The sequence below is a fragment of the Macrobrachium rosenbergii genome, chromosome 1 (assembly GCF_040412425.1).
Source record: "Macrobrachium rosenbergii isolate ZJJX-2024 chromosome 1, ASM4041242v1, whole genome shotgun sequence".
In the NCBI taxonomy this organism is placed as follows: domain Eukaryota; kingdom Metazoa; phylum Arthropoda; class Malacostraca; order Decapoda; family Palaemonidae; genus Macrobrachium; species Macrobrachium rosenbergii.
This window is the reverse complement of record NC_089741.1, coordinates 32,265,252-32,287,772: the sequence shown is the minus strand read 5'-3', so window position 1 is coordinate 32,287,772 and position 22,521 is coordinate 32,265,252. Positions and strand designations below refer to the sequence as shown.

The 22,521-nt window shown below is 34.6% G+C and overlaps 1 pseudogene; it reads right to left on the bottom strand.

Annotated features, from left to right (window-relative positions):
• The window catches only part of LOC136840027 (hemicentin-2-like), a 25,644-nt pseudogene extending 4,626 nt beyond the window's left edge, over positions 1-21,018 (bottom strand).
• Positions 21,019-22,521: the final 1,503 nt, after the last annotated feature.

Genomic DNA, 22,521 nt, shown 5'->3' with positions numbered 1-22,521 from the left:
TCTGATAAAGTATAAATAACTAAAATAGAATTATTTCTTGATAAATTGATTGTTTTATGATTTCTCAGTTCTTAAATTTTTGAGAGGACCAAAGCTAATTTGACATTCAAAATCTGTCGTATCAAATGACAAAGCACTCATTAAAAATGAAAAAAAGTAGAATCTACTGTTTCCAGAGGAAGATTTGGCGATTCAGCCTGATATGAAACAGATAAATAAAATGCCGTTTTTGTGGAAAATGTCAGCAAGGAATAAAATTCTCCTCTTTGCAAAAACCCATTCAGGTGTCCAGCCGAGTGAATGATGAAAAATTGAACAAGAGAAGAAGCAATAAAAAATGCATTGGAAAGCTTTCAAAAAATTGTAAAACTAGGAGAATAACTTACAAAGTGACATGAAAAATTGACTGAAGGAAGCCAATGAAAAATTGGAAGTTATTGAATTTCAATATACGCCATCAGCGTCCGCTCACAAGACAGCTACCGCAAGAAGTACCTTTCATAGAGACGATTTGATTAAAGAGTTCTTTCAACTAAGTCACACTTGTGTTGAAGACATGTGGCACTTATCCCATGAGAGAGAGAGGAATTTTTTCTGAACAATTTTTCTCACATTACCCTGAGAGAGAGAGAGAGAGAGAGAGAGAGAGAGAGAGAGAGAGAGAGAGATTAGAATTTTTTCTGAACAATTTTTCTCACATTATCCTGGGGAGAGAGAGAGAGAGAGAGAGAGAAGAGAGAGAGGAGAGAGAGAGAGAGAGAGAGATATTGGAATTTTTTCTGAACAATTTTTTCCCACCACAGTATCCTGAGAGAGAGAGAGAGAGAGAGAGAGAGAGATTGGAATAAATCCTGAACAATTGTTTTCTCTCACATTACTTTGACCTAAAAAAATGACTTAAAAGGTCAACATGTGTTTCTCTGCTTCTTGTCGTACTGCATTGACCTTTAAGCTTGCAAAGCTTACAAAACCATAAAAAAGCTCATAAAGCTTACAAAAGCTCATAAAAACCATAATGAGCTCAAGAGATCAAAATGAAAGTCTTCCTTTTGACTTACTATTGGGTCTTTCAAGGCTTTCCTTGACTTGAAGAAAGAACCAAGACGACGTTATGTAATAGAGGTTCCTGAAGGTGGAGGCCATTAGAGAGAGAGAGAGAGAGAGAGAGAGAGAGAGAGAGAGAGAGAGAGTCAGGAGAGAAAGAGAGTCAGGTAATACTTCACGTAGTATTGCTACAACTAAAATGTTTTATAATTTTTAATATTATTTTTGACATCACACAAATAATTTTTTCATATATCATTTATAATTCGTTTCCTTTATGGTGATATTCGTTTTCCTGCTCTGTTTACCTTATGATAATTAGTGTTAATAGACAGTTATTTTCATATCTAATTATTCCTGGGTAATGTCGATTATTATGATAATTTATCGTTTTACTTTGAAAAACATTCTGATGGAGGATCATTTTCCTGATTTATCTTGCGATAATTCGTGTTAATAGATTATTCGGTGGATAATTGTTTTGGGTAATGTCAGTTATTATGATAATTTATCTTTTTCTTCGTCTTTGACTAATATTCTGATAGAGGAGGGAAATTGTCCCTCCGAAATCCCAGTCAAAAAATTTTTAAACGTTTTTTATAGTTTATTTTTATAGTTTATTGTTTTATTTTAATTAATATTCTGATAGAGGAAGGGAAGTTGCCCCTCAAAATCCCTGTCAGTTATTTTTGTAAAACCTTTTATAGTTTATTTTTTATAATTTATCTTTTTCCTTCGACTAATACTCTGATAGAGGAAGGGAAATTGTAACTCCAAACCCTAGTTTTTTTTTAAACGTTCTAGTGGCTTTTTATACAAGAAAAAAACAAGTCAAAGAAAAACTGTGGCCTCGTAAGCCTTGCCTCTCTCTCTTCTACAAGGCTGCGTCGCTTTATAATTGGATTATCCAGCCTTGAAAGTCTTAAAAATAAAGACTAATATGACCCGTCACCTCTTAAGAAAAACATCTGAGCTTACGCAAGTTTTTTAGCCTTTCTGAGTTTACGTTAAGATGTACGTAATTATTATTGCTATTGTTATTATTATTATTATTATTATTATTATTATTATTATTATTATTATTATTATTATTATTATTATTATTATTATTATTATTCAGAAGATGACCCTATTCATGTGGAACAAACCTACACAGGCCATTGACTTGAAACTCAATCTTCAAAGAATATTATTATTATTATTATTATTATTATTATTATTATTATTATTATTATTATTATTATTATTATTATTATTATTATTATTATTATTATATATTCAGAAGATGAACCCTATTCATATGGAACAAAGCCCACCAAAGGGGACATTGACTTAAAACTCAAGCTTCCAGAGAATATATTATTATTATTATTATTATTATTATTATTATTATTATTATTATTATTATTATTATTATTATTATTCAGAAAATGAACCCTATTCATGGAACAAGCCCACCACAGGGGACACCGAACTTAAAATTCAAGCTTCAAAGAATATTTTGGTGTTCTTTAGACAGAAGTTTCTTTTATGAACTCTTGAAGCCTGTGCTCAGTGTTTGTGAAGTTTCTACGTCTCAGCATTCTTTATTTTTTGAAGCTGTTTTGAAGTTTGAATATTTGATTAAACGAAGATTGGCATAGACAAATTAAAAGAGAGTAGAGAGATTTGGAGGCAGAGGCCATATTTTCTTCGCCATATTTTTCCTTATAAAAAATAAACCACTAAATGTTTTAAAAATACTGACTGGAATTTTGTGGGAGGGAGGGAATGGATAGTCCTCCAGTCTGTCAAGATACACAGTAGGTAAAGGAGCCAAAGGTGAAGTAAAGGGTAAATCATTATAAAAGCTGACTTTTACCCAAGAATGGTTTGACTGTATACAAATTCATAATCGTAAATAATAGCTATGTTGTAATTTTCAGCAACAAAATAGCCTTTCCCTCCTTTGAAATTAAATAAGGCATTCAGAAAAGTTAAATAAAAATTAGAAAATTTAACTATAAAAAATTTATAACTATGGATAATAGTAATATAGAAACTTTCAGTAATAAAATATCCTTTAACTCCTTTGAAATTAAATGAGGCATTAAAAAAATAAAAAAAAATATTAGATGAAAAAGTCTGGCTGTATACAAATTCACAATAGTAGATCATGTTAATATAGTTATTTTCAATAACAAAATAGCCTTTATCTCCTTTGAAATTAAATGAGGCACTAAAAAAAGGTAAAAAAAAAAAAAATAGAGGAGGAAGCTTGACTGTAAACAAATTCATAGTTATAGATAAAATAGTAATATAGAAATTTTCAGCAACAAAACAGCCTTTACCTCCTTTGGAATTAAATGAGGCATTCAGAAAAGAATTACGAAAAAACTCAAGAGGAAACTTTTCTCTCGCCATGCTAATCTTAATCTATTTAATGCCCTTTCTTACAAGAGCTTGATAAGAAGAGGACAGTGTGACTGACGTATGCAAATATAAACTTTCCCCGAAGTGTCCATAGCAGAACCTGGCACCCCCAACCCCCTTTTTCCCCCCCACAGCCAGAATCTTTATATTTTTATTTTTCATTATTTTTTCACTGTCTCGTCGTCGACGTAAACCTATTTATTTTAGAATTGTTTCGTTTCGTTGATAGGAAAAGTTGTAAATGATTTGCGTCACTATATAATGAAGGGTTTTGGTAGAAGTTCTGTTGGATAAGGTCGATAATTTGTTCATTTATTTTTTTAATAAGTGATCGCTTCTTTCTGCATTTCCCTTTGCCTGCTGTTACAGCTCTAACGAACACCATAATATTCTCTGGAAGCTTCTTGAATAATAATAATAATAATAATAATAATAATAATAAATAATAATAATAATAATAATAATAATAATAATAATAATAATAATAATAATATGTATTAGTAATAACTTGTCAAATTTGGTTTAGTCACTGTAATATGGAAATGGAAATGAGAGAGAGAGAGATGAGAGAGAGAGAGAGAGAGAGAGCGTTACATACGTATTTTTGGTCCATAGCATTTCAGCACTGAGAGAGAGAGAGAGAGAGAGAGAGAGAGAGAGAGAGAGAGAGAGAGAGAGAGAGAGAGAGAGAGAGAGAGCGTGTGTAGCATTCCAGCACTGGACCCCTATTTTACAACCAACAGCAGAGAGAGAGAGAGAGAGAGAGAGAGGAGAGAGAGAGAGAGAGAGAGAGAGAGAGAGAGAGAGAGAGCATTACATTCTGTATTTTTAGCCGGTAGTATTTCCACACTGACCCCTCCTATTTTACGACGAACAAAGAGAGAGAGAGAGAGAGAGAGAGAGAGAGAGAGAGAGAGAGAGAGAGAGAGAGAGAGAGAGAGAGAGAGAGAGCGCTCCATTTGAAAGCGATTGATGCCATCGAAATACAATCGAATCGGGTATTGTGATGACTCCAGTTCGCTTTGGTATGGGGTCTCAAATTAATCTGGCCCATTTCAGATGTCATTCAATCCCATTTAGGGGCATTTTACGCCACCAGCGCGCGATGCGTTTGTACAATTCCTGTGATACTGCGGGATACTGCGGTGATACTGTTTAGCCTATAAAAGTCCCCAATGTACTTCGGTTTAGTTGGTCCGGATGTACCGTGTGAAAGCGTGGAATTGTGAAATTTACTAATCGAGAGGACTGCGTATACATATGCTACGGATCAATGCATTTTGTAAAAGGTTGAAGTGTAATGTCTCATATATATATATATATATATATATATATATATATATATATATATATGTATATAATATATATATATATATATATATATATATATATATATATATATATATATATATATATATATATGTACATATATATATATTCAAAATAGCTCAGTACAAGCAATATCCAGTGAACAGTTCTCTCTCTCTCTCTCTCTCTTCTCTCTCTCTCTCTCTCGAGAGAGAGAGAGAGAGAGAGAGAGAGAGAGAGAGCTGGTAGAGAGAGAGAGAGAGGTGACGAGATAGATGCTGACCACTCTAGCAGGCCATCCAACAAGCTATTTCGTCCCGAGTTGGCGGAAGATGGCGCTAGGCGCTTCACGAGTCCTCTTTTGTTGACACTTTGGCTCAAGCTGGTGCGGAATGGCTGTCGGAGATCATAGCTCAATATATATGTACAGTATAGCTCGCTGTCAGATTGCTCGGAACTAACGTCGTTTTCCTCGTTACTTTTCCCTTACGTTTTTTTTTTCAATTCCCAGAGAATCTTTCAGAGAAGTGACGGCTTTTTGAGTTTTTCATCTTTTATTTATATATTTATTCATTCATTTATTTATTTGGTTTGCGTAGCTCACTGCTTTGAAGAAGCTAAAACGTCGAACGCCGAGATTCTCTGAGTTTTTTCCTTTTTATTTATCTATTTATTCATTAATTTTATTTATTCATTTATTTGTTTTGTTTACATCGCACACTCCTTTGAAGAAGCTAAAACGTTTATGGATTTTCTTAATCGCTTTGTGCATTTTTGATAAATGGTTCCTGATATCAAGCCTTTCATCCCAATTGATATGAGTAAATAACAACTGGCCTTTTCCTATGTTTCAGCTTTTGAGAAATGGAAATTATGGAAATGATCCTATCGTTTGCCCCGTAGGGGGGATGGATTTTGCCGTCAGTGTACCTCACACGGCGCACTGTAGGCATTACTTTAGTTTCTTTACAGCATGCTTTGCTTTTACTTTGCCTCCTTCCATATTCTCTTTCTTCCATCTTACTTTCCTAATGATTGTGTCAACGATCGAATTTTCTGCACAGCCGCTACAGCGTATAATCAAGGCCACCGAAAATAGATCTATCTTTCAGTGGTCTCGGTATAATGTGCTATATGAGCCGCGGCCCATGAAACTCCTCAGCCGGCCATGGTGGCCTGTCCATATTATATCGTTACCAGAAGCACGATTATGTCTAACTTTAATAAAATAAACACAACTGAGGCTAGAGGGCTGCAATTTGGTATGTTTGATGACTGGCGGGTTGATAATCAACATACCAATTTGCAGCCCTCTAGCCTCAGTAGTTTTTAAGATCTGAGGACGGACAGAAAAAGTGCGGATGGACAGACAAAGCCGGCACAATAGTTTTTCAGAAGACTAAAAAGTCAATATACAACCACTTTCCCTCTGTTTCATAGAATCAGCTGAGAAACGTCACCAGTCATGTTAATTCATCATACTGAATATTCATCTAGGCTAAGGGAGTTTGGTATCTGGTGAGCCTAATCATGATGAATAAATTCAATTCTCATCTTACGAGGCTAAAGTTAACCAGAGATGGTAATTAGAGTGTCATGGTCTCTGTGCTCATACTTATCCTGATTTCTAAATTAGCTTCTGGCGTTTATATGTAAGTTCTATTCACGTTTATGTTATTTGTCATATTTAATTACATGATTTTCGTAGTTAGAGTTTAAGTGTGTATTCATTTTTTATTGTGATTTGAGAAGATGGCTTGAGTATAATTATAAGATATAAAGCAAAAACTTTCTTAAAGATAATTTTAAAATACTGATCCTGCTTAAGATAGTGTTCTGGAAGTAAAGTGAGTATATAGCAGCCTGTACCTTTCAATAAGTTAAACTATTAATAATATTATTTATATATATATATATATATATATATATATATATATATATATATATATATATATATATATAAAGTGTGGTATATATATATGTATATATATATACACATATATATACGTATATATACATATATATAGATAGATATATACATACATATATCTATAAAAGATAACAAAGAATGATAAGACAATTCTTTTATGAGAAAACCCCCATAAGAAGACGTCCTTTCCTTTTTGCAATGACGCTCACGCCAGACATATTGGAACTGTTATACCCTTTGTGATTAAAGTTTCTGCCCTCGTTATTCTGTTCGCCTTTTCCTTATTGCTGTCGCAATTACAGTCAAATTCTCTTTAAAAACGTAAGGTCTCAGCGCTGAATAGATTAGGACAATTTTTTTTTTACAAAATTGTCGTTACCTGATGACAGGCCGAGAAGTAATGTGATTTGTTAAAGCTTATATTATTTTTATGTAATTTTTTCAGAAAATACTCCCGTCATTAGGTATAAGCCACGTGTTATTATTATTATTATTATTATTATTATTATTATTATTATTATTATTATTATTATTATTATTATTATTATTATTATTATTATTATTATTATTGAGGAATGTAGTTTCCATTCTTCTATCATTTTTATGTCACTTTTCAGGAAATATTTCTACTACTAGGTATAAGCCACGTACATTATTATTATTATTATTATTATTATTATTATTATTATTATTATTATTATTATTATTATTATTATTATTTATTTTAGAAATTTCATTAAGCCAAAATAATACTTTCAATTCAGTACTCCAAGAAGTAAACTAAATTTCACTCTCTTTCATTATTTCTTTAATAATGAAGAGAATAATCTCTCTATCTACGTTCTCGTTCATGCCAACATAAAAAAAACTCATAAAACAACATCGATGCCATTCTTCCATTCAGCCAAATAAAACGTATAACTGTTGCGAGCGATTCCTCTAAACACAGCACATTACGTAGCGAATAAATTGGGCTTTAAATAACACAATGCATTAGTCAGAGTAAGGGGGTGGGGTTAGTGTAAGGGGTGGGTTTATCTCATCCCTAATAGCTCGTCAATCGTGCTATCTAACGACCAATTAAAGCTTCAACCAGGCAAGAGTGATTGGATGATCCCCTAAATTTGCTTGTTGACAATAAACCTCTTCTGTCAAATTGCCTGGATGGAAAGGGTCAGGTGATTTGTAAAAGTCCTGGTTTGTTCGCAAAAGGTCAGGTTTATTCGTGAGAGGTCTGGTTTATTCGTGAAAGGTCAGGTTTATTCGTGAAAAGTCTGGCTTATTCATTAAAGGCCAAGTTTATTCATAAAAGGTCAGATTTATTCATAAAAGGTCTTACTTATCCATGAAGGGTCTGGCTTATTCATGAAAGGTCAAATTTATTCGTAAAAGGTCTTACTTATTCGCAAGGGTCAGGTTTGTCTGTAAAGGGTCTGGTTTATTGTAAAGGTCTTACTTATTCATAAAGGCCATGGCTTATTCGTAAAAGGTCCCATTTATTCGTAAATGGTCAGGCTTATTCGTGGTTTCCACTTTATTCGTAAAAGCGGTCAGGTTTATTCGTGTAAAATGTCTGGGTTTATTCATAAAAGGTCTTACTTATTCATAAAGGTCAGGTTTATTCGTAAAAAGGTCTGGCTTATTCATGTGTAGTCTTACTTATTCATGGGAAGGGTCAGGTTTATTCGTGAAAGGTCTGGCTTACTCGTAAAAGGTCAGGCTTATTCGTGAAAGGTCAGGTTTATTCGTAAAGATCTACTTATTCGTAAAGGTCAGGTTTATTCTAAAAGGTCTTACTTATTCGTAAAAGGTCAGGTTTATTCGTATAAGGTCTTACTTATTCGTAAAGCGCCAGTTTTATTCAAAAGGTCTGGCTTATTCTGTAAAAGGTCTTACTTATTCGTAGAGGGTCAGTTTTCATAAAAGGTCTTACTTATCCGTAAAGGGTCAGTTTTATTCGTAAAAGGTCTTACTTATTCGTAGAGGGTTAGTTGTATTCGTAAAAGGTCTTACCTATTTGTAAAGGGTCAGGTTTATTCGTAAACGGTCAGATTCATTCATAAAAGGTCATACTTATTTTAAAGGTCAGATTCATAAAAGGTCTTACTTATTCGTAAATGGTCAGGTTTATTCGTAAAGGTCATATTTATTCTAAAGGTCAGATTTATCATAAAAGGTCTTACAAATACTAAAGTGTGTGTATTTTTAACCCAATAGATAACCATAAAGAATAAACTGAAGTGTGTCACGTATAATTTATAGCAGCAATTGTCGGTTCAAACTCCAGATGACAGAATCAGCACTGACTAAAACAAAGAAGTATGATGAAACTGCTCAAAAGGAGCTTGGGACTCAGATATTAGATGAAATCTTCTTCCAACTAGAGATTAAGAAGATTAAGGAGAAATTGTCAACTGGAGTGCCATAACGGCTGACCTCCGGATCTCTGGTAAGAATACCGCTTTTCTGTAACCTCCTTTTCTCATTCATTACCTGCCTGGAAGAGAGAGACAGTTACTGAAATATGGCTGACCTCCAGATCTCTGGTATAAATAATACCGCTTTTCTGTAACTCTTTCTCAATCATTGCTTGCCTGAAGAGGGAGACAGTTGTTCTCTGAAATATAGCATTACCTTTCTACATTTTGGCGTTTTTGTGGGCTCCTTTGTATTAGGTGGAATTCTGTTTTTAACAGAAAATATTTCATACACAGTCATATATATATATATATATATATATATATATATATATATATATATATATATATATATATATATATATATATATATATGGCACTAAAATAGTGAGACAACAATAATAATAATAAATAATAATACAATAATAATAATAACAATAGTAATAATAACATGGATAGTTCCAGCACAGTACACAAGTCATAAAAAAATCATTATTGACATGGATAAATAAAAAATACAAAAAAAATAACGAGTTAAATTCTTTATTGACATCTTAATATATAACATAAATATTTCTATATCGTTTTATATCATTTTATATCAACACTTGTTATTTTACTTTTTTTTTATTTTGTAGAAATATGATCCGACCTAAATTATATACCTTTTCACCTCACAAAGAAATCGGAAGAGGAAAATTCTGACACCGAAAAACTAGTTTTCAAAGACGATCCACTGAAGTTTGAAAAGGTCATAAAAACATTCTATGTGGTACTCTAAGCGGATCGTCGCCCTCGATCGTCTATTCTAGGATCGTTTATCCGGATCGTCGATCTGAGTCGTCGATCCGGATCGTTGACGCCGGACCGTTGATGCCGGATCGTTGATGCCGGATCGTCGATCGGAAACGTCGATCCGTTAATGTCAGGGGATGCGTAAAATGTTTCAAAAAGATTCTCGTCTTTCATTCCCTGTTGGAATCTCGAGTCAGACTGTTGGGTGATCGTATTTAAGAAAGAGGAAAAAACAATGTAGTAAGGGAAATATATATATATATATATATATATATATATATATATATATATATATATATATATATATATATATATATATATATATATATATATATGAAATATCTTTTCTATTCTTCAAAGGAACTTAAAATTTCTGTCAGTAGAACTCAGTCTTTTACAATCATTACATAACTAATAGTTTTTGACTATTTTAGTAATTCCACTATTTTTGGGCTATTTATTAGTAAGAGTGAATTCAAATGAACTTTTCCATTGACTGAAATTGTAATTCGTTCCCAAATTTAAGGATCAAATTCAATTTAAATCGACAAAAATATGGCTTCAGGAATGTTCATTGATAATTATTAATTTTAAACAGGTTTGACATATACACACACACACACACACATATATATATATATATATATATATATATATATATATATATATATATATATATATATATATATATATATATATATGTATGTATATATATATGTATGTATATATATATATATGTATGTATATATATATATATATATATATATATATATATATATATAAATTTATATATACATATGTATATATATATATATATATATATATATATATATATATATATATATATATATATATATGTTTGTTCATGTGTGAATGATTGATAATTGAACGATTGCAGTTTTTCTTTTTTCTGATGAACTCATCACTGAATGATTTTCTGTTCCCTATATAACATGAGTTAGAAAATAAATGATTCTGGCGCATGTTCATGTCACAATGGTTAGATTCATGACCGAATTTTTGCTGTATATAATATGGCTTCAAAATGGATCTCAACAGAACTCTTGTCTCAAAGAAGGATAGGCTCTTTTTACAAGATGCAAATTACAGAAATATAAATGCAAAATGTAAATTACAAAATGCAAATAAAATGTAAATTGCAAATGTAAATACAAAATATAAGTTACAAAATACAATAAAAATGTAAGTTACAAAATGTAAATTACAAATGTAAATTACAAAATGCAAATTGTAAAATGCAAATTACAAACGTAAATTAAAAAATGCAAATTATAAAATGTATATTACAAACGTGAATTACAAAATGTAAATTGCAAAGTGCAAATTACAATAAACAAATTAAAAATATATAAATTACAATATGCAAACACATAGTGCAAATTACAAAATGTAAATAATTACGAAAAGTAAATTGCAGAATAAAATACAAAATGCAAATTACAAAAGTAAATCATTACGAAATGCAAAAAGAAAATGTAAGTCACAAAATACATATTATAAAAATGCAGATAACTACGAAATGAAAATAGCAAAATACAAATTAAAATGTAAATAATTATGAAACATAAATTGCAGAATGTAAATTACAAAATGCAAATTACAAAACGCAAATAATTACAAAATACAAATAGCAAAATGTACATTACAAAATGCAAATTAAAAAATGCAGAATTAAAAATGTAACATTACAAAAACGCATGTTACAGTAAAAAGAAAAATTAACTTTTCATCCTTTTTGTGACTTAGCAACTCCCAATAATTTAGACAGGTATCTGTCAGAAAACAGAGGTAGATGGAAGAATCATTGGAAGTAATTTTATTAATTTTATTCAATTTTTATTTATTTTTATTTATTTTTTTCCAACCTGTCCAACTCTCCGTCAGAAATCCATTTTCAATCTTTTATTCCATCTACTCATCACATAAACTCGTTCTCCTGATTTCTTGCAGAATTATATCTTTCCTATTTCGTCAAAAATCCATTTTCAATCTCTTCTTATTCCATCTACTAACCATATTATTTGTTTCTTATTTCGTCAAGAAACTTCCATTTTGACTGAAAGACGTATATTCACCATATAATATACAACAGGAAGTACGTAAATATTCGTTTTAACAATATACTTTTGTCACAGTTCGAAATACATGAATTTGGAGAGATTCTCCCCTCGGCTACTGACTTGAATTGAACCGAACGCTATATTAAGTTCATATGAAGTATTGTAACACCTACAAAAGTACTGTACCTGTATGTTACACTGTACACCATAGAAATGATCTCAATTACAAAATATATTATTTTATGTACATCTTAACCCTCCTCACTCCACATATAGTTGTATTTTATTCGTCAGTACAAAGAGTTGCCACAAAGACAAATTCAGAGCAAATTACATCTAACATTTTTTTTTTTTTTTTTTAAAATTTATGGTTAACGATCGTTTCGCCTTCACTGCAGGGGGAATCCTTGTCGCGTTTTCAGTGCTGAGGATTTGTTTGTCTCCGGTCTCGTCCAGTCCTTCTGCTCTTCTATGCCCTGAATGGAAGGCTGCAGTAATCTGCAAAAAATACAAAACTGAGAAAAATGGTAGATGCTCCCTTGCCTCACTCCTGATTTTGCAGCCACTGTAAACGGGACCCCACTAAATACTCGTGGAAAGCACTGAAGAATCGTTCTGAAACTGCGGTATCTTGTGTATTGGTGTTTCACGAGCCAATAGGTGGCATATCTCAATTTTGGAAACTTTTGCAAAATACGGCAGTTTTTTCCATTTCAGGCAGTATAGTCTGTTGAAAATCATTCCTTTATCTGGCATCTTTCTCGACACGGTGCCAGAGTCATGTTCATCATAATCTTTCACCAGTTTCTAAATTTCATTGTCTTGCGAAGATTTCTACATTAGTTTATCACTTGTTTCTGGCTTAACGCTAAGCATAATACCTTGAGGTTTTTTTATATATTTTATGTTTTGTACGTTGACACTATAGCCATAGTTTTTTTTTGGCCTCTTTGACACCAGACCACAATGAAAAACGTTCCTCCTTTCCCAGAAAAGGTTTTCAGCAACAATACTACAAAAAAAAAAAAACTCTTGTATCTCCTTTTTTAGACAAGGTTTTTCACCCTTTCCTCTTTTTTAGACAAGGATTTTTTTACCAATACCACAAAAACTCATATTTCCCCTTTCCCAGAGAAGGTTTTTCCAATTCCACAAAATTGCCTATTTTCCCCCTTTTTTTTTCAGAGGGCGTTTTTCACCAATAGCACATAAAAACATTTAGTTCCCCTTTTTCAAAAATTTTTTTACAAACAGCACTGTAAAAAACCACATTTTCCTTTTTTCAGAGAAATTTTTTGTTCACCAACAGCACTAAAAAAAAACACACACACACACACACACACACACACATTTAACCTTCTTCCAGAGATTTGTCCACCAATACCATTAAAAAAAAAAAAAACATTTCCCCACTTCCAGACAAGGTTTTCCCTACCAACAGCATTTCGAAAACAACGCCCCTCTTTCGCCCCTTCACCAGACAGAGTCCCTTCCTACTAAATGTAAAAAGACAGCCAAGCGGGCGGTTTTAGGAAGATACCATTGTCAGACACTCACTCTCGGGCCAAGATGTGTCACGAGGAAATTCGCTTGAACCAGCTGGTCACGCTCCGAAGCAGCAAGACGCACGCGAATATGACGCTCGCGGAGGCCCCCAAGACACCGTCGCGTTGTTCGACACTGTGGCTGGGGGCGCCGTGTTCGTTCCCCGTTGCATTGCTGCCGGGTGCTCGCCTGAATAGAGAAGAATGAATGGATGAGTCAGTTAGCAAGAAATGAAGTGTTTTATTATAAGACAGAGAGAGAGAGATAGAGAGAGAGAAATGGACGTCATTTGTTCATTTCATCTTTTCTGATGAAATCTGTGGCAAGTATTGATTTCAAGCAGAATTTTTCAGACAGGTTCATATATATATATGTAGGTGTGTGTGTGTGTGTGTGTATATATATATATATATATATATATATATATATATATATATATATATATATATATATATATATATATATATATATACATAATCTAGCATTCCTTTATTTTAAAGACTCTCCACGACATTTTAAAAAGTCTATCAATTCTACTTTAAACACGAAATAGCCCATCATCACTTCTCCACTTGCACAGAAAATGAACATCCTCACTCACCACTCAGGACATGAAGCATAACGATGCTGGGTTCCAGATGCTAAAGGGCGCAGGTGTAATTGCCAGAGTCCTTCAAGGAGACCAGGAATGGTTAAGGACCCTATGGAGGTGTCTGGGTGAACGCGGCTGACAGTCAGCAGACGCCCGGTGTGGCCGCTGATGACTCGTCTCTCGTCCTGGTTTGGGGTAGAGACGAACACTGGTGAAATCACGTCAAATTGGCGAGAAAGTTAAGTTGGCATTCTATATTATTCCTATAATGACGCGCCCTGCAAGAGGGTAGCAGTGCCTGGTGCACCTCCCGTCCTGCACTGTAGGCAATGCTTAGAGTCTTGGCAGTGTCCATTCAGTCCTAGCTGCAACTTATTTCATTCATATAATCTTTCTTCCATCTTACTTTCTCAACCCCATCTCCTAACAGTTGCTTCATAGTGCAACTGAGAGAGGGCTCCTCCTGTTGAACCTTTAAAACCTTTTTAACTCTCAATCCCCCTTTCAGCTCTGAATGACCCATAGGTCCCAGCACTTGGCATTTTTGGCACAAATTCTATATTCCACCTCCCACAAGGACGCGGAGAGAAAACCATTTGATTCCTACCGAAGAAGACATATTGGAGAGCTAATGGGTTCCACTTTACTGGGCAAAAAATTCTGCTAAAGGTTTTGAGACAGAAACACAGTTATGTGTTGGCAATAATGCATTGGGGAATCAACTAAGACATAGAGCTTTCGGGAATCTGTCTGATTCAGCTTGTGCCCATACTTAACTGTGGATTTGTTTCTTCATTTCAAGACTCGTGCTACTGTGGAATATTATTTTTTTAATTACGTGCTACCATAATATCTAGCTTTACCCCAAGAGACCAGTCACACACCAATTTATGCTCTGTTTCTCCCTGCCATTGAATCATGAAACTGCTTGGTCCATTTCTTGTTCATCCAACAAAAATATGAAGATCAAATGTTTTTCATTAAGCTTTTGCTTTATATACTAAACTGACATGACTCCTCCATTACTTGCAGTGGCACAATACATGAGACCGACAGATACTTACGTGGTACCAGAAGATGTAATTGGGTTCTTCTAGAGGCGTCTGTGATGACACACTTGATGGTGACGGTTGAACCGCTGTTTACGTAAACATCTGATTCCCCGGCGATCGAAACCTGTGGGGCTGATTGTGGAATATTATTATTATTATTATTATTATTATTATTATTATTATTACATGTTATTATTCAGAAGATGAACCTTATTCCCACATGAACAAGCCATAAGGCTGTTGATTTGTAAATACAAGCTACCAAGAATATGAACAATAGGAAGAATTGTTTATAATTGTGTGATGCAATGTTGCAATTAGTGTTTCGAGCAGGCTTGCTACGCACATAATGTGGACATTTTCTTAAAGTAACAAGCCACATGGGCATATACTAAATAGCCTGTTTCATAAAACCAATCCATCCAGCAAACGCTGACACGTCTTTAAAACTCTGTAGCAGGTGTGAACTTATGTTATCTCTACAGGTAAAAATCTATGCTTTTTTCAGGTACTGACTTTGATTATCTAGTGTTGACATTCTGTGTGAAATCTTACATCTACAAACGAACGAGATACGTTTGCAATTTAGTCGTAGATTTCAAAATTCCAAACATATAAGTTTGCAAAATATATTGTCACCCCAAATCATATTTCACTTGTTTTCTAAAGAAGTGCCTGGGAATTAGTCTTGAGCAGATGCTTTAGAGAACTGACGAATTTCGGAGGTGATGTTTTCATTCGAATGTAGGTTAAACTTCCTAACGAATAAGTTTACAAACGTATTGTTACCCTAAATCATTATTCCAGTTTTGAACATATTATAAGTCCTGAGAACATAATGGTCATAGCAGCAATTTGAATTTTGACTCGAAATTAAGATACTTCTGAAAATTAGATATGAATTTTTTTTGGTGGGGGTGGGGTTGCTTGAAACTATTTGTAGCTTGCAGTCTGGGTGAATCCATAGGATGAAATTGATTATCTCTGCTTGCAAAGTGAGATAATGATTAACATTAAAGGTGTTGATTTAAAGCCATTACCATGGTGATATTACAGCTCAGAATTCTACGAAGAAAACAAGTACACATTTACATGTTCTGCACAAACCCCTAATGGAAAATATTAATTATATTAATGAAACAATAGAAAATAAACAAAGTATTGGAATTAAGGAGAAGGAGGAGGAGGGATAAAACAAGAACAAGAACAAAGGAGGAGGAGGAGGAGGAGGAGGAGGAGGAGGAGGAGGAGGAGGAGGAGGAGAATAAAACAATAAGAAGAAGAAGGATAAAGAAGAAGAGATATGGAAACAGTAAAAGAAGAAGAAGAAAGAAGGAGGAGGGAGGAGGAGGAGGGGAGGAATAAAAGAAGAAGAAGAAGAAGTACACATAGAAGAAGAAGAAGAGGCAATATGAGGAGAACAAGAAACAAGAAGAAGAAAGGAGGAGGAGGAGGAGGAGGAGGAGGGAGGAGGAGGAGGAGGAGGGAGGAGGAGGAGGAGGAGGAGGAGGAGGAGGAGGAGGAGAGGAGGAGGAGGAGGAGGGGGGATAATAGAAGGATAAGAAGAAGAAGAAGAGGAAGAAGAAGAAGAAGAAGAACAAGAAACAAAAAGGAAGAAGGGAAGAAACAAAAGAAGAAGAAGAAGAAGAAGAAGAAGAAGAAGAAGAAGAAGAAGTAACGACAACAAACAACAACACTTACTTATCACGGAAAGTTGCACGAAGTGACTCATTTTGGTTCCGAATGACACCTGGCACTCGTACTTGCCCCGCGTCCCTGAGTTGAACGAACCTCACCTGAAGGGTCCAGGTCTGAGTGGAGGCCCTGTACCAGGCGTTGAACCTCCTCTGTCTGCGATGAAGGTGTATCTGTCCACCGTCAGATGTGAGAGTCCTGATTCCTTATCCACGAGACCTGGAAGAAGAAGAGAATGTATTATGCTATTATTATTATTATTATTATTATTATTATTATTATTATTATTATTATTATTATTATTATTATTCAAAACTGAACTCCTTTCATATGGCACAAGCCCACCATACAGCCACTGACTTGCAATTCAAGTCCAAAGAATATTATATGTTCATCAGAAGGATTTAATAGAAAGGAATGGGAAATAAGAAAGAAAACAGCTATTAGACAAGAAAAAATGATAAACTAATAAATTCTCAAACAAATTGTTGAGAATATAAGTACCTAAAATGTAAGGTTAAGAGCAGTGACTGCCAGGCAGCTTGATGGCAAAGACTATTAGAAAATTTCAGACTTAAACAGAAAGGCAAAGACCAAATGATTACCAGCTAAGACTGTGGAAAAAGAGAATCTTGAAAAGAGGAAACACATTGCCTAGACTTAAAGAAAGCAAAGACCTAAACTGGATAGAAGGAAATAGAATCTTTAAAAGAGAGAAAGACTATTAGGAAAGTTTCCGGACCTAAACAACAAGATAAGACTCGAGGAAATGATTGGCAGCAAAGACTTACAGACGGGAAAGAGAATCTTGAAAGAACTAAACTAAAGGAACGACAATTAGTAAAAAACAAGAGAAGTACTCGCCGACTTGTTCCTGAGGTTCTGATCCTGCAGGAGGAAGGCGTGCGCCCCCAGCTGAGCAGTGACGTTCGTAGGGGACGTCGGTGAAGTCCGGGAAGGCCTTGTCCCTGACCCGCTCCTCCTGCCCAAAGCCTTGAAATGGGAGCTCCTCCGACTGGAAGGCAAGGAGAAACAAGAATTTCATCAGACTGATGTCAGTGGATTTTTTTTTTTTTACCTCCTTCAGGAGGAGGTGGGAGGGCCCCTTGCTTTGGCTTGGGACTTATTGCATCTCCTGACGACGACTCTCTCTCTCTCTCTCTCTCTCTCTCTCTCTCTCTCTCTCTCTCTCCAGATCTTTGCTACTGGAACAGTAAGTATACCTAGAGGAACTGAATCTTCAAAACAACCTGTCGTGGTATCAAATACTTTTTATGCCTCTTATCTGGCTGAACTTTGACAATTCTAGTTTCAACTTTTACCAATAAAAGAAAACACATTTGTATTCGAAAAAGAACTCAAAATACTTTTATTTAAATAAAAAAAGTAATTAATTTTTATTTTACTATTCTACTTCAACTTTTCTGTCACTGATACAAAGAAAACATATCTAAAAACTACTTTATTTAAATAAAAAAACATGCTGACACTGAATTTTTTAAATTCCAGTTTCAATTTTCCTCTACTGGTACAAAGAAAACACATTTAATATTGGAAAACGAAGTAAAAAAACTACTTCCATTTAAATAAAAAGTCACTTAACTCAACTAATACACACACACACCATTATATTCACCCAACAATGCTATGGAACGCTGAGAGAGGGGAGGGCCAGTGGGGGAGGAGGGAAGGAGTGGGCGTTGCAAATTTAGGCTGAATTCTCACACCCTTTCCTCAGTTTCAAAATCTCGCCTTTTCTGGTTGACCCGATCGACCTCCAATACCTGCTCTAAAGGATTCTTATAATGAAGAGAACCTTTTAATGGTGGAAAGAGAGAGAGAGATTGGGGAGGGGGAGAGAGAGGAGGGGGGACTGCTAGAGAGCATGCAATTACCGGAGAGTTCAATTTCTCTCTTCACCTTTAGTTTTTATCTTTCATTTAGGGAGTGAGTACAAGGAGTGAAGGTTGGGGGGGATGGTGGGTGTGTCTGGTCTTTCACTCTCCTAGATTATAGAAGCTCACTCCTTCTGGATGCCAATGACTGTTAAGATACCAGTAGGATTTCCTTGCTAACACCTGAGGTATTCAGAGATTTTTGACAAATTTAGATATCTGAAGGATTTTCCCTACACAGTTAAGATACCAGTAGGATTTTTGCAACAAATTAAGATATTAGTAGGTTTCCTTACTGACAATTGAGATATATTCTGTAGGATTCTTGCAACAATTGAGATATTCAGGATTTCTTACTAACAATTGAGATATTCGTAGGATTTCCTTGCTAACAATTAAGATACCAATAGGATTTCCTTTGCTAACAATTGAGATATTCGTAGGATTCTTTAAGCTAACAATTGAGATATTCGTAGGATTTCTTAAGTAACAATTGAGATATTCGTAGGATTTCCTTGCAACAATTGAGATATTCGTAGGATTTCCTTGCAACAATTGAGATGTTCGTAGGATTTCCTTAGCAATTAAGATACCAGTAGGATTTTGCTAACAAATGGGATATCATAGGATTTCTTGCTAACAATTGAGATATTCAGGATTTCCTTGCTAACAATTAAGATACCAATAGATTTCACAACAATTGAGATATTCATAGGATTTTTCTGCTAACAATTAAGATACTAGTAGGATTTCCTTGCTAACAGCTGGAGGTATTCGTAAGATTTCCTTACAACAATTAAGATACCAGTAGGATTTTTTTGTTTATAATTAAGATATCTTTAGGTTTTCTGCAACACTCAAGATATCTGTAGGACAAGTAGAGGTGGTGAATAAATATTCTCTCTCTCTCTATCTCTCTCTCTCTCTCTCTCTCTCTCTCTCTCTCTCTTTTCGTTCTGAGTTGAATATTTAGTAAATGTGAACATAATAATATATCTATTTGATGCAAACAAAGGATATGAACCATATGCTATGAATCATATGAATAATATTATTATTATTATTATTATTATTATTATTATTATTATTACATTATTATTATTATTATTATTATTATTATTGTTATTATGTTTCATAAATGAAAAAGACTAAAATTTTCTTACATAGAGCAAGGATTGATTACTAAATAATTCAGCAAAATAATTCATTTAACTCTTGCCAGTCTCTCTCTCTCTCTCTCTCTCTCTCTCTCTCTCTCTCTCTCCTAAGCAAATAAAAGTTATAGCACTGTTCTTCACGTAAGTAGACACAAACTTCATCCATTAGCTAGAAAGTAATTTAAGAATTGGCATTCATAAGGCTTGCTCTCTCTCTTTTCACACGCACGTACTCTCTCTCTCTCTCTCTCTCTCTCTTCTCTCTTCACGAATACATGCACATGAAAATGCTGATTCAGAATTGAAAGAACTCCTGAAATTTCTCTCTCTCTCTCTCTCTCTCTCTCTCTCTCTTACACACACACACATTAATAAGTATGTCAAAAGTATTTAGACTATAAATATAACTCTACAGAAATTATTCTCTCTCTCTCTCTCTCTCTCTCTCACACACACACATACTCATTTTCATTTATTCAAAGACTTGAAAACTGCAAATAAAAATTATTGAAACGTTCCCCTCCTCTCTCCTTGTCTCTCTCTCTCACCTGTCTCTTCTCACTGTCTCTCTTTCTCACTTGTATCTTACTCTCACCTGCCATCCTCTTAAGCACCTTTCTCCCTTTCTCACCTTTCTCCTCACCTGTCTCTCTCTCTCACCTGTCTCTTTCTCTCACCTGTCCCTCTCTCACCTGTCTTTCTCACCTTTATTTCTCTCTCTCCTTTCTCACCCACCTGTCTCTCTCTCTCTCATCTGTCTCTCTCACACCTGTCTTTCTCACCTTTATTTCTCTCTCACCTGTCTCCTCCTCTCACCTGTCTTTCTCACCTTTATTTCTCTCACCTGTCTCCTTCTCTCACCTGTCTTTCTCTACCTTCATTTCTCTCTCACCTGTAATCACCGGCGCCCTCGCATTGGTCGCCGTGACCAAGAGCACCAGGAGAAGTACCAGCATCAGTTTGGGACCACACCTCGGCCGCATCTTCGGGGTGGGCAGCCCTCCGAGGGGGGATGTGGGGGGGGGGAAGGGAGTGAGAGAGAGGGCGTGGCGGCGGGCGGCGTCCTCCAACCCCCACCACCGGAACCGGGTTCATCATGGTCTCATCTGGGTACGGGCGGGGGGAGCTTCTCACAAGCTCCCTCTCGATGCCATGGGCGCCAGATGAATTAGTGGTGGAAGGAGGACTTTCTCTCTCTCTCTCTCTCTCTCTCTCTGTCACCTTTTTCTACGGGCAGAGGAAACAGAGAGTTTTCTTGATTTTTTATAGAGGGAGAAACACTACCTTTTCACTTTTTATTTTTTTATTATTTTTCTAGTTTTCTAGTCAAATTGTCATTTGTCATCCGAATTTATCTTTATTTACCTTTTTCTCTCCTTGTCTCTTTTATTTTCTCTCTGCGCTTTCCTTATTCTTTCATGTATTTCACTCACGACAAAATTAAATAAGAGACTTTCCACTCTTGTTTTCTTCCTATTACATGTTCGTCATCATCCTTTTCATTCTCTTTCAATCGTCGTCACTCTTTCCCTGTTTCTCTTATTGCTATTCTGCACTTGTTGATTTTATTTTTTCCGCGTGAGATAACATAAACGTAGATTTTATTTTCCACGAAGCGATGATGACGCAACGTCATAAAGACTCCCCGTAAAGTTCTGCTTAATTTTCACACTGGAAAACAACCGGTTAAATAAAGAGGTGAAATAATTGCTGGATAATGATGAAAGACACGAAAACAATTATGAATTTCATGGATGAAATCTTCCTTCTCGTCTCTAAATTATCCGTATGAGAAAAATGGAAGCCAGCATTAAAATGGTAGGTAAAAAGAAGGGTTTAGCAACCGAATTTGCACATACGGATTTCAGATAGATGCACTGGAGAGTGAAGTTAATTTTTCCTCTTCATTTATCAATGAAAAGATAAATTATGCAAATCGTCTAATTGCTAAGAAATTCACAATTATATAAATAAATTGTATTATTATGTAAAATTATTATTATTATTATTATTATTATTATTATTATTATTATTATTATTATTATTATTATTATTATTATTATTATTCAGAAGATGAACCCTATTCATATGGAACACGTCCGCCATAGGAGCCATTGACTTGGAATTCAAGCTTCCAAAGAATATTATGGTGTTCATTAAAAAGAGGTAACAGAAGGTAAAGAGAAATAGAAGTAAAAGATAAAAACATATTAATACGATTTATTTTATAAAACTGTGAATTTTTATTACAATCGTTTCATTGTTTTGATATTTCTTATCTCGTTTTCATGAAAAAGCAAATTTGCTTAGATTTTTCATATAGGATGATGATTTCTCTCTCTCTCTCTCTCTCTCTCTCTCTCTCTCTCTCTCTCTCTCTCTCACTTAATTAAGGTGTGATCTCACCGTAGGAGAGAGAGAGAGAGAGAGAAGAGAGAGAGAGAGAGAGAGAGAAGGCTGAGGGCACAAACCAAAAGACCTTCAGGAGAGAGAGAGAGAGAGAGAGAGAGAGAGAGAGAGAGAGAGAGAGAGAGAGAGAGAGAGAAGCTAAAGGGCAAAACCAAAAGACCTTCAGAAAAGAGAGAGAGAGAGAGAGAG